At 39.6% G+C, this 12,531-nt stretch overlaps 1 long non-coding RNA gene across 1 annotated transcript; it reads right to left on the reverse strand.

Annotated features, from left to right (window-relative positions):
- Positions 1-6,207: 6,207 nt before the first annotated feature.
- LOC144377511 (uncharacterized) lies at positions 6,208-12,296 on the reverse strand. The gene is made up of 2 exons (XR_013438515.1): positions 12,045-12,296; positions 6,208-6,369 (listed from the first exon to the last, which is right to left on the reverse strand). It is a non-coding gene; the product is annotated as an uncharacterized LOC144377511 (long non-coding RNA).
- Positions 12,297-12,531: the final 235 nt, after the last annotated feature.

A 12,531-nucleotide genomic window follows, 5' to 3' on the forward strand; every position in this document is an offset into this window, starting at 1 on the left:
TTTCTAAAGTCCCAGAAAAATGGATCTTTCCAAGGACTCCTCAGACATGTGTGGACGCAGGGTTTTGAGCAAGGAATAGGGGAACCATGGACATGGATGTGTAGTTGTGGGCCCACAGAAGTCAAGGACAGATTCATAAAAGAGGTGGAGTGGGCAGGTCCCCAAGGGAGACAGCATGAAAAGGCCCTGGTCTTGGGACTGGTACTATATCTGACCTTGCTTAGGCCTAGGTGATATGGGTCCTTTTGGCTTTTTCTGTTCCATCCTAGGTTTTGCCTCCTCATATCTAAATTGGGAGGTGACACCAAGGTCCCTTCCAGCTCTATTAGCCTATGATTCCAACTGCCTCACTCCTAGAATCATGTGCTGCCCACAAGCCCCCTGCCCTCTATTACTGCCACCCACGCCTCCTCCCCTGAATCATAAGTATGCTGTCCATGTCTTTGCTGTCCTGGCTGTGTCCATTCTCCTCCAGTGAATTACCCACCCTTCCACTCCACCTTAGTTCATCTCCTTGGTCCAGTGCCAGCAGTGTGGGCTTCCTATTCCTTCTGAGCTCTTCCTATGGGCTGGCAAATGTGGTGAAAAGCCACCCGCTGCTTAGAAAAAAAAGAATTCACAGGCAGAGGGATTTTAGAATAGAGCACCTTCCCACCTAGTTGTCGCTGGCTCCCTTCTCCCGAATCATTTCAGATTTCCTTCCAACTGGAAGTATGTGCTGCCAAAGGCAGTGAGAGTTCTGCTTCACACCACAAGAAGGACACCGAGAACACAATGATCCTGCAGTCTCTGGAGACACTTCAGCACTAGGAGGCTGCCCAACCTGCATGAAAGTCTCTGTCCAACTGCTGCATGCTGCATTTTCTAAGTCTAGGTAAGAATGTCCAACTACAACTAAAAAATAAATATTAAAAAAAGAGAATTGCCTCTCTAACAGGGACAGAAAGATCTGAGATGTTGCCACCCAAGTATGTATATTATAAATGCCACAGGATTGGTGCCTGCACATTCTGCACACTGTGTAGCATGTGTGCATCATCCACGCAATACATAGGTTGTATGTTGAGATCTTGGCTGACTCTCAATAGATAGAATTTGGCATGAGCAAGAAGATCTGCCTGACCCTTGGTCCTTTTAAATGTCATCTGACCTTCCATAGCTTTACATTTATTGATTTAAGAAAAAAATCTTCAAAGCAACAGTCCCTAGGTACACAGTGAAGTTTTCAGTGACCTCTCTCAAAACAGGTACTGAGTTTAAAAAAAAAATGTGATCAATCTGAGATTATATTCTTCTTACTTCCTATTCTTCCCCTGTTCTCTTCCTAATGGGCTGGCAAGAGTGGTGAAAAGTTATCCCTTACTTGGAAAAAAGAATGATCTTTCTTAGGATAATTTATTTATTATTATTTTCATTATTATTATTTTGGGTTCTAGGGCTTTGAGCACACAAAGCACACTCTCTACCAATGAATTGTACCCCCAGCCCTGATATTTTTGATGTTAGAATATTCTTTTCCCAATTAAATGATGATGACCATAGGTAGTATTTTTAAAAATCTAAGTTCTTATTGGCCATATGAAAAGAACAACTCCCTGTTCCAGCTTTTCATTTGCTGCTTTGTGAAAGTCTGGGAACCACTAATCTGACAAGTGAAATTCCATCTTGGAGTAATATATTTAGAGTTTGTATTATGTAGTTGGAGACCAGGGAAGAGTTGATACTGTTTCATAAACACAGAGACGCAGCTTTTTTACAGAAAGTCTTTTGTGTGCCCTACTAGACCTTCTTTCATCAACTTGTGGTCCTTTCACTGTTGCTGGTGGGGTGGTGAAATATCATCTTATTTTACTTACATATAGATAATTATTATCTACATCAGCCTTCCACCTCCTTCCCCTCAGATATGCTCATATCTTCAACTGTACAGATATTTGGTGGCTGGAAAGATAGATAGTATTAACTGAAACTAGAATCTGTGGGCATAGAGGTAAATCTAATATCAAGTTGAGTGACCAAAAAAAAAAAAAAAAGAAGAAGAAGAAGAAGTAGGAGAAATAAGACTGAAGGGGAGAAGAACCACACACTCCTGCTCCTAGAGAAAGTCCTCCAGGCATTTATAGAGAAAACTGCAAGGCATGGCCACAGAGCAAACACAGGGATGAGGGCACCTATTGCATCTAGCACACCAAGTATTGCCAAAGTGAAGCTAAGAAACTCAGAGAGGGCTGACCCTCACTGAACAGAGACTGCTCAAAGAAATAATATTTTCATAAACCAAGAAGAAAGAGGGCAATGGTGTCTTCCACAGAGAGTACAGAAGCAGTGGCTTTGAACTGCAAAGGTTGCTCATTTATAAGTTGTTGAGAATAGTCCTTCAAGATACACAGGTGGTAAAGGGAGGTCAGAGCTGAAGGCTAACTGACCCCGTTTAGTTGGTACTTGCTATGTGCAGAACTCAAAAACTACAGTGATCCTGAAAAGAACTGGAAACTCTATTTGCTGTTTTCACAAGAATAAACATTTTGAAAAGAGAAGAGCTTTCGACCAAAGGAGTGGTTTAAGGGAGTAAGAATTCACCTGGATCCATTACCTTGGATGTCAGGACTGATGTGAGCCCTTCATGTACAGTACCATGTGTAATGGCTTTGGGGAAAACATAATATTTTCAATTTATCACTGAGGAAGAAAAACAACTCACTTGGAGAACTTCAGCAGGTTTTTATTTTTTATGAAACCACAGAACTCTACCATTTTATTCTATAGCAAATTTCCTTGCATTTTGGATTCCATTGCAGTTATCCTTAGATTCTAGTTTAGTTAGGACACTAATCCTCCATATTTATATGGACTTTTAAATTGCATCTGCCACAAGCTCTTTGATTTACCTCTTAGAAGGCCTGCCTTATCTGGTTCTCTGCAGTCCTGGGTGAATTTTCCATTTCTCTCCTATACAATTGAACTTTACTGATAGAATGAAACATAATACTTGAAAATTCTTACATGTTTAAAACACTAATAAGTGAGAAAACAAAAATGTACAAATACTTCAGAAGTTAGTCTGGCAATTTCTTTCAACATTAAACATATTTTATCATATGATACAGTAATAAATCTCCTTAGTTATTATGATGCCAAAACTTAGGAGCAACAAAGATGTCCTGCAGTAGGTGGAGGGGTTTATTTAGACTTCAGTATATCCAGATAATGGAATATTACTTACCACTAAAAAGAAATGAGCTGTCAAGCCATGAAAAGACATAGAGGAAATTTAGATGCATATCACTAAGCCAAGGGAGCCAACCTGAAAAGGCTAAATACCATAGGATTGCAACTATGTGACATTCTGGAAAACACAAGACTATGGAGACAATAAAAGATCAGTGGGTGCTAGGGGACAGAAGGAGAGGAAGATGAATCGGCAGAGCACAGAAAAGTTTTCCTGTGAAATTTATATGTGAATACATGTCACTATGCAGTTTCAAAAGCCACTGAATATACAAAGGCCAAAATTGAACCCTAATGTAGACTATGGACTTTACCCAATAACAAAGTATCAATTTTTGCTCATCAGTTGTAATAAATGTACCAAGTTGGTTCATGGGTTTTGATACTGAAGAGGCTGTGCCTGTGTGGGGCCAGAGTATAAGTTAGATCTCTGTGACTTTTGCTTAATTTTGCTGTAAACCTAAACTGTTCTAAAAACTGAAGTCTGTGCCATGAACAGAAGAGGTACATACCTGTAATCCCAGAAACCCTAGAGGCTGAGGCAGGAGGATTGCAAGTTCAAAGCCAGCCTCAGGATTTAACAAGGTCCCAAGCATCTTAGCAAAATCCTCCTAACAAAGTGAAAAATTAAAAAAAATGGCTCAGCACTGTGCTTCTTGAATGGACCATTTACACTTCTTGGAATGTGGCCCAACCCACAACAGAGCCATGCTTCGAGGTTTCCTGAACACTTCTCTTGACCTGAGGATAACAGTGTCCTGGTTGGAAGCTACTGACCAGGCTTCACAGGTCACTTTTAGGCTGATGTTGGCATTTTGTTTACCATTCTCACCCGCTCAACCCAGCAGGACATCACTAATGTGATGCAAGTAGAGTGATAATCCTACAATAGCACTTTTTAAATTTTTTTTTTCCAGTGCTAGGAATTAAACCCAGGCCTTGCACATGCCAAAGGAGTGCTCTGCCATTAGGCAGCAACCGCAGTCCATGAACAGCAAGTTTCATGGTGACTCTGTGGGACTCAGCTTAATATCCCTTGTCTATGGTTTCTCCACAAAAAGTTAGTATGCTAATCACAGACCCAATTTAGTCTACAGAATTACAATTTTAAAAAAGCCTTCTTTTAATCTCTTTTAAAAAGATTAATATGAAATCAGATATGAAGCAGACATCAGAAACCTCATATCTATAATACCAAAATATCACTAAATTGACAGAAGATTAGTAAGGGAATTGTGGAGGTGGAAAATTTCATTTATTGAATAACCTCCTCCCCTCCGCACTCTTTGCCTCTATACTTAGCAATAAAAGGAGGAATAAGAAAAATGCCCTTTCTGAAAGCTTCTTCTAATTCTGTTGCATTAGTCAGAGTTCTTTGGAGAAACAGAATCAATAGGATAGATAGATAGATAGATAGATAGATAGATAGATAGATAGATAGATAGATAGATAGATAAAAATACATAGATGATAAATAGATACTATTAGGAGTTGGCTTTCATGCTTATGAAGGCTCAGATGGCTAATGTTCTGCTGTCTCTAAGCTGGAAGCCTGGGAAAACTAAGGGAATAAATTCATCCTTGCTTAAGAACCATGTCATCCATCTCTGAGGACTGGAGAAGATGGATGGTCCAGCCTAAGCAGAAGGAGCTAATTCACCCTTCCTTTATCTTTTTGTTCTACCCAGACCCTCAACACTGGATGATACACATCTTCACTGGTGTGGGTAGATCTTCTTTATAAACTTGTTTCTCTAAATTAAATACTGATCTCTTCCAGAAACACCCCCACAGATACAACCAGAAATAATGTTTTACCAGCCATCTGGACTTTTCTTGGTCCAGTCAAGATGATACAAAAAATTAACCACCACAGCTATTTTCTAAGGTTTAAGGGAATTTGAGGGAATTACAACTAAGACAGCTGGAATACAAGTAATCCAGAGTAAGAGATATTCATTGTAACTTTTTCTTGATAATATCAATTAGGACTACGTAACTAGAAAAATATTTAACACATACTAATAGAGCATTAAAAGAAATACTCTTTTACACAGAATAACTACAAGATACCACTTTTCTCTGATGGGATTTGAAGTTGGTCAGATTTTGTGACTCACCACATTGATGACATTGCACCATGTATAAATTACATGCTCATAGGAGTATGTATTGCTATAACCTTGTGCAGGAAAAGTTGGCAATGTACTCATTGTGTGGTTAAACTTCAGGGATTTTGGTCTGCAGAGGAACTTGGAGGCATGTGAAATTAATGTGCAATGTTAGTCCTTAAAACGTTTTAGTGAAAAATTAAGAATACTCTTTAAATTCCTATTGCTATGGTTTGAATAAATGTCCCCCAAAGGCACTTGTTCTGAAAGACTGGTCTTCAGCCTATGACCCTATTGGGAAGTGGTGGAACCTTAGTGTTAGGAAGTTAGTTCAATGGGGTATGTCCTTAAAAAGGATATTGGAACCCCAGTCTGATTCTCTTTCTCTCTTTGCTTCCTGATCATCATGAGGTGATCAATTTCCTCTGCCACATGCTCCCAGTATGATGTGCTGCCTTGCCACAGACCAACTGATCAGGACTGACACCTCCAAAATTGAGCCAAAAATAAATATTTCTTCCTTACAAGTTGATTATCTCAGGTATTTTGTCAGAGTGATGGAAAGCTAATTAACATATCCATCCACTGGCTCCCAGACAAATATGGAATATTCATTGAATGTAAACCTATAGCATATATTAAAAAGGATGAAATAATCTTTATGAACTCATATGAGACAATTATTATGATATTTTGAAGTGGAAAAGTATAGTAAACTATGTGTGCACAGAAGAACACCATGTGAGTACAGCAAACAATTAAAAAAGACTGTAGATTCATGCTTATCTGAAACCCTGGTGACATGACACAAAATAAATTGGTTGTATTATTTTTCTAGAGCTGTCATTAATGTAATAACACAACTGGGTGATTTAGACAACAGAAATTTATTGTCTCACAATTCTGGAGGCTGCAAAATTGGGATGGAATTGTCAGCACAGTTGGTTTCCTCGAAGGTCTTTCTTCTTGGCTTCTCCCTGTGTCTTCACAGGGTCTTCTCTTCTTCTCTGTCTTGTGTCTGAATTATACCCTTTTATGAAGACAAAAATAATATTGGATTAAAACCCACTCTAATGACCTCATTTAAGTTAATTATAATGTCTTTATTCCCAAATACCTGGTATTAGGACTACAACGTGTCTTTTGGGGAAGGAACAAGTCAGCCCACAACACAGGAAGGAGTAGAGTTGATGGCCAGAGCTGTGAGGAAAATTATTTAACACTTTTAAACTTTCTGCATGCACTGCTGACGTAAAAATTAAATATAATCTTCGCAACGAATTTATGGTATCACTTTCCATAGTTTCAGTTACTTATAGTCAACCAAGCTCCAAAAATATTAAATCGAATTAAAAATAAATAAATAATTCATGAGTTCTAAATTGTGTGCCATTCTGAATGACATCAGGATATCTCATGCTGTCCCACTCTGTCCTGCCTGGGACATGAATCATTCCTTTGTCCAGCATATCCATGGTATATGATAGTCACCCATTAGTTGCTTAGCAGCCTTCTAAGTTATCAAATGACTGTCACAATTCTTCTATTCAAGTGCTCTTTTTTACTTAGTAAAGGCTCTGAAGCACAAAAGTAGTAATGCTGGCAATTTGCATATGCCAAAGAGAAGCCATAAAGTACTTCCTTTAATTATCACCTTGTGCCATCATGAGAAGAAGGGTGAGTATAGCACTGTAATATAATTTGGGAGAGATTATATTCAAAAACTTTTATTACACTATATTTTTACAATCATTCTATTTTTATATAGCTGCTGTTGTTAATCTCTTACATGCCTAATTTATAAATTAAACTTTATCCTAGGTATATATGTACAGGGGAAAATAAACAGTATACATGGGGTTTGGTATTATTTCATAGTTTCAGGAATCCACTGGGGGTCTTGGAACTTAAAGGGGGGACTATTGTAAAACAAGTTTTAAACAGCAGAAGCAAAGAATGAAATTGAAGAAGTGGTCAAATAACTTGCTGAGGAAAATATTGGGTATTTGTCAAACAACAGTGGAAGGGTGTGGTTTGGAAAGATTCTCACCTTTAGGAAGAGAAGGAAAAGAGAACAGTGTTGGTGAAGACAGAAAAAAGGACTGTGGGTAGGCCCTGCAAAATATAAAGTGAGAGCACCAAATGATTATCTGTCCATCAGGGACACTTTGTGACATGTGTTGAGCTCTCACGGATCTGCATCCATGCCTAGTGGTCTTTCCTAGGGCCAACCCTACTCCTGAGACGTTTCTGAACATGACATGGTGATGTGGCTTGGCATTTTGACATCATTTAGGAGAATATCGGAAATGGGGTGAGCACTGTGATGTGGGACCTCAATGTGTTATGCTTCCTGCTTCCTGGGTGCTGCACTGATGCTTATGTAGGGATTAAATGAGAATGTTGGATCATAAATTCCAGGAATAGAGAGGAGAAAAACACAGAGCAAAGCACCTTTTGAATCCTTTTCTGAATGCTTTTCAGCAACTTTTTCCTTTTCCTTCCTTCCATGAACATTATATTATTTTTGTAATGTGCTCTTCAGCTGAAAGGAAGAAGTACAACAAAAACCCTCAGCTGTTGCTACTGCTTGTTTGGGATTTTGCAGGTCTTATGTTACTTCTTTGTTGGCTGATGTACCTGCTGGTGTCAGGAAATAAAACCACTATCTGTTCTGTGACTGGAGACAGATGTTCCTCCCAGGAGCCGCTGTTCATTTCACTGTTATAGAAGGACAGCAGAAATTCATGTCTTGTGGTCAATGGGTGACTCCATTAACTATCTTCAAAGCCTCTGTGCAAACAATAGTTGCAATCAGAACATTGATTTTCTGGTAATGGCAGAAGTGAGAAGAAAAAAAAAATCTAGAAATATGCAATGAACTATGGACTGACATGCATTTAGGTGGTCTATGGGACAAAGCTTTAGAAATAACTTTCAATCAATTAAAATGTTTCTTGATTGCCTGCTGATTGGTACATATTGAAATAAGTATTGAAATAGGCTACAGCTCAAACAGTAGATTATAATGCAGGTGGAGTTTTTGTCCTTATGGAACCTCTACCGGGAGGAGACATGAAATGGGTCCAATGAGTTTAAATCCAGAGCAGGACACTAGTTTTGGAAAACTCAGCTTCTCCCCCCATCTGAGTGACTCAGGTGGAACTTGGTCTTAGGACTCAGTCATTAGATATCAGCTCTGGATTCTGCTGAGACACTCTCATTCTCCATCTCTGAACAGTTCATGAGGTTGCCACTCATTTTCTCTGGTTCTCCAGGCTCCCTTGAGATGAGGTATCTCCCAGGATGTCAGTGCCTTTCTCATGGGCACAGTGGGCACTTGTTGCTCCCAGTCTCGAGGGCTCATTTCCCCTGTGGTAATTCCTGCTTCCAAGAAGGTGTGAATGTGGTGTCTATATCCAGAGTTCTTTAGCTCACTATAGTCATTCCCACACAGAAAACAGTCATGGCTATTTGAAGGATCCCCTCAAGGTCTCCACCATCAGGATGGTTTTCTATTCATCTAAAAGACTTTCTCAAGCCCTCAACACTGAAGGCTCTGCTTAGAAAGCAGTGTGGACTGGTTCCCCTCCAGAAACTCCACAGCACTTTCTCATGTTTGTCACTTGGTCTTTGTCAACTAAGCATACAGCAACTTGCCTCTCCTTGTAGAAGTTCCTGTGAGTTCTTTCAATGGTGGTCTCAGTGCAAATAACTGACTTTCCTAAGATAAAACAAAAAGAAGGGACTATGGTATAGCTCAGTGATAGAGTGTTTCCCTAGATGTATAAGGCCCTGTGTTTGATTCCCAATGCTGCCAAAAGGAAGAAAGGGAGGCTGGGGGGGTAACCTTGTATATTCCACAAGTCTGCCCTCTGAGGCTTTTCTTTTCACTTTCTGACCTGGTCTTGAGCTCCTAGAGCAGGACCTCTCATGATGTGCTTCATTGCATATTTCTTCCCTGTCCTAAGTATCAGGATATTTTATTGATGAGAGGAGTCCAGGGAGCACTTCCTGGGCTATAGGCATGGATCTGACATAGAAAGGTTGAGTGATAGAGCCATACAAATGAAGAGGGAGAATTTTCTGCAAAAGGTAGCACAAAATGCAGAGTATGCTCTCATTACCTGAATTATTTTATATAAATATTTATTAACTGGTTTATTGTCTGATTCTCACAGCTAGACTGTTACCCAAGGAATAGAACGTATGAGTTTTGTTCACTTTCCATTCCATAGCACCTATAACAGTGCCCAGCATAGCTCAGGTTTGTCAATAAATATGAACTGGAAGGTTTTTATCACTCACATCATATTGACAAGTTCTTCTTAGCTATGATGGCTAAGAGCACATTTAGGGTCCGGTATCCTAAAGAGAGAGAGAGAGAGAGAGCACTTTCAAGCTCTGGGGTGACTTTACTCTCTCTTCCCTCACTCCAGTTCTGGGTATTTGTGACTGGCCACCCCCTGCTCCAGGAGCTTGGAGAGCAAAGTTCTGACCTCTGTTCTTTGGTGGGCTTGTCATGGGCTTTGAAAAAATCTCTACTTAGACAAGTAGTCCAAGATTCTCATCAAGAAAGGAGGCTATGGACTGTGGTGATGTGCCAACACTGTCTCTGATATGCTTCTGGTGAAAATTAATCACTGTGTGTGTATGTGCATGTGTGAAGAAGCAGGTTAATTTTTAAAAAATGGTCTTTACTTTCTTAGGCTTCACTTTATTTTATTTTTTTTTTAAAAAAGACTTAGGAATCTTTGCAGTCACAAAAAGGTCTTCCCTTTCCATTTTAGTATAATAATGACAAGAATTCTTGCCCTCATCATTGTTTTCAGTTTGCCTTTTCCTTCTTGCAACAAGAGTCAAGGCCTCTGTGATAGAGGAGAGAGATGGCATGTAACTTCAAATACAGCAAGGACTGCTGGGGAGTTCTAGCCAATGGGCAGGGTGAGGGGATCAATGAATTGAAAGTTACTAAGAAGAATTGGATTAGCTACTATGGGTGGGAGGATCCTTCCTAAAACCAGATTCAGCAAACGAAGGACACGCCTAGTTTAAATGAGGGCTCCAAGGAGCAAAGTTTAGTCAAGGAGGAAATTCAGCAAGGAGACTGGTATGCCAGAGAACAGTTTTATGTGGAATTGAATTCAACAAATCTGAAAGGAATTGGGCTATATGACCAGGGAAAAAGACAGAAGAAAGAGGGCTACACACATGATTCTGAATTGTAGGGTGTTAAGAGAGAGACTACCATCTGTTGGAGCCCCGGCTTCTATAGGGATTTGAACTTTAGCCTGAAGATACAAAAGACAGATTAGTTGACTGTACTTTAACATGGAAATAGTTTCATTTTATTTGACTGGGCTATCAAATTCTGGGCTATCAGAAACTTGTAAAAGATGAAATCAGGGACTGGGGTTATGGTTCAGTGGTAGAACACTCGTCTAGCATGGGCGAGGCCCAGGGTTCGATCCTCAGCACCACATAAAAATAAATTAATTAATTAAAAGATATTGTATCCAACTACAACTAAAAATATTTTAAAAAGAGATGAAATCAGCCCTGTCAGATCCAGACACAATTACAGCTAGGAAATAATGCAAGAGGAGCTTATAACTGCCTGTCTGAGGTAAGCAATGTCTTAAGGACTTGCTTAAAATCCAACAAGAAATTCCTTCACATTCTACATGCATCCCATGCTTTAGACATCTCCCTTGAATACAAGCAGATCGCTGTAACAAAGCTTATCTTTAACTTTGTTTAAGATTGCAGCAATTCAGACAAGATGCTCTTGACAGAACACTTGCCCAGCAACAGCACCTCCACCAATGAGCTGACACCAATTCCTGACTCGGGTCTCCAAGACCAATGAACTCCGTATCTAAGCAGTTTACGTGAATTTCTCCCTTTACGCTTAAAAAAAAAAAAAAAAAAAAAAAAAAAAAAAAAACCTTCCCCTGTCTCAATCTCCTTAGATACACACATAGTTTACTATGGTATACATATTCCCACTGCAGTGCTATTCCTGGGTAAAACTAATTAATATTCTGAGAATCTCCGTTTGTTACTTTGTTTGATAGATGTAAAGAAATCACTGTGCATCAGGGATGAATATAATTGATGACTCTAAGGAGGAACATCAGAATCCTGTGTATTCCTGAGAGGTGTGTCAGCTCCATAAGGATGCAGATACGTGCATGCTTATCCTGCTTGCATGACCCATCTGCTGGGCTTTTTTTTTTTTTTTAATCGGACTTCAGGGAGAATAGAGCACCCACGCTGCATCCTGCATCAGAGAATGCTCACACACAACCAGCATGGGGACAGCCAAAATTGTCAGAGAATGAAAAGGACAGTACTGGAGACAAAAAGAGTCATTTTCATTATCCCAAATTCCTTTCATCTCCACTATACCATGTGCTATTTTGAGAGCACATCACAAAACCTTACTGATTTTAAGTGAGGTTTCCACTTGTGTATTTAGATTTTTTGAAGCTAAGTAGAAAGAAAAGACATATGTGGGAATTTCAAAACTGGCTTCTAGAAGCATGCTTCTATTCCATGCATCCTAGGTCGGTGGGGGGGGGGTGGGAGGGGGGAGCCAAATCAGATATGGGCAGTAATCCAAAAAATCAAACAGAAAAACTAATGGTGAAGTAGGCAAGGAATTAATTCAATATAGTTACACCAGAAAGGTATTACACAAACCTGAACAATTGCATTCCTATGCAGAAGATGAATAATGCTTCCAGATGTCTTTTGAGTTCCACATGCCATTTAGGAGAGTGGAGAAGGTCAACCCGGCCAGTGGACATTTTACCTTCATCAAAAAGGATAACTTAAGATAATTACTTATAAAGTTCTATTTCTTGGCTCACACAAAGGAAAAATTGAAGAGCAATCGAACCTTTGAGAACATGGCAGCATTCAGAGAGACCAGTGACTGACTGAATAGATGATCCAGCTTATATTTCTGAAACTCAGGGGCCTGCTGCCAGGACTCTTATTTAAAACATGTCTCAGAATAGGCCAATGTGGGCACCAGCAAGACCCATCTCAGAATACTTTGGGAAAAAAAAACATATTTTCATGGCCAAGGCTGTACATTTCTGGAAGCTAGATTTCTATTTGAAACTTGTCACTGTGACCTGCAGACTGAGCTGATTTGTACCTGCTGCCAGTTGCACAGTGCCTA

Source organism: Ictidomys tridecemlineatus, chromosome 5 (assembly GCF_052094955.1).
Source record: "Ictidomys tridecemlineatus isolate mIctTri1 chromosome 5, mIctTri1.hap1, whole genome shotgun sequence".
In the NCBI taxonomy this organism is placed as follows: domain Eukaryota; kingdom Metazoa; phylum Chordata; class Mammalia; order Rodentia; family Sciuridae; genus Ictidomys; species Ictidomys tridecemlineatus.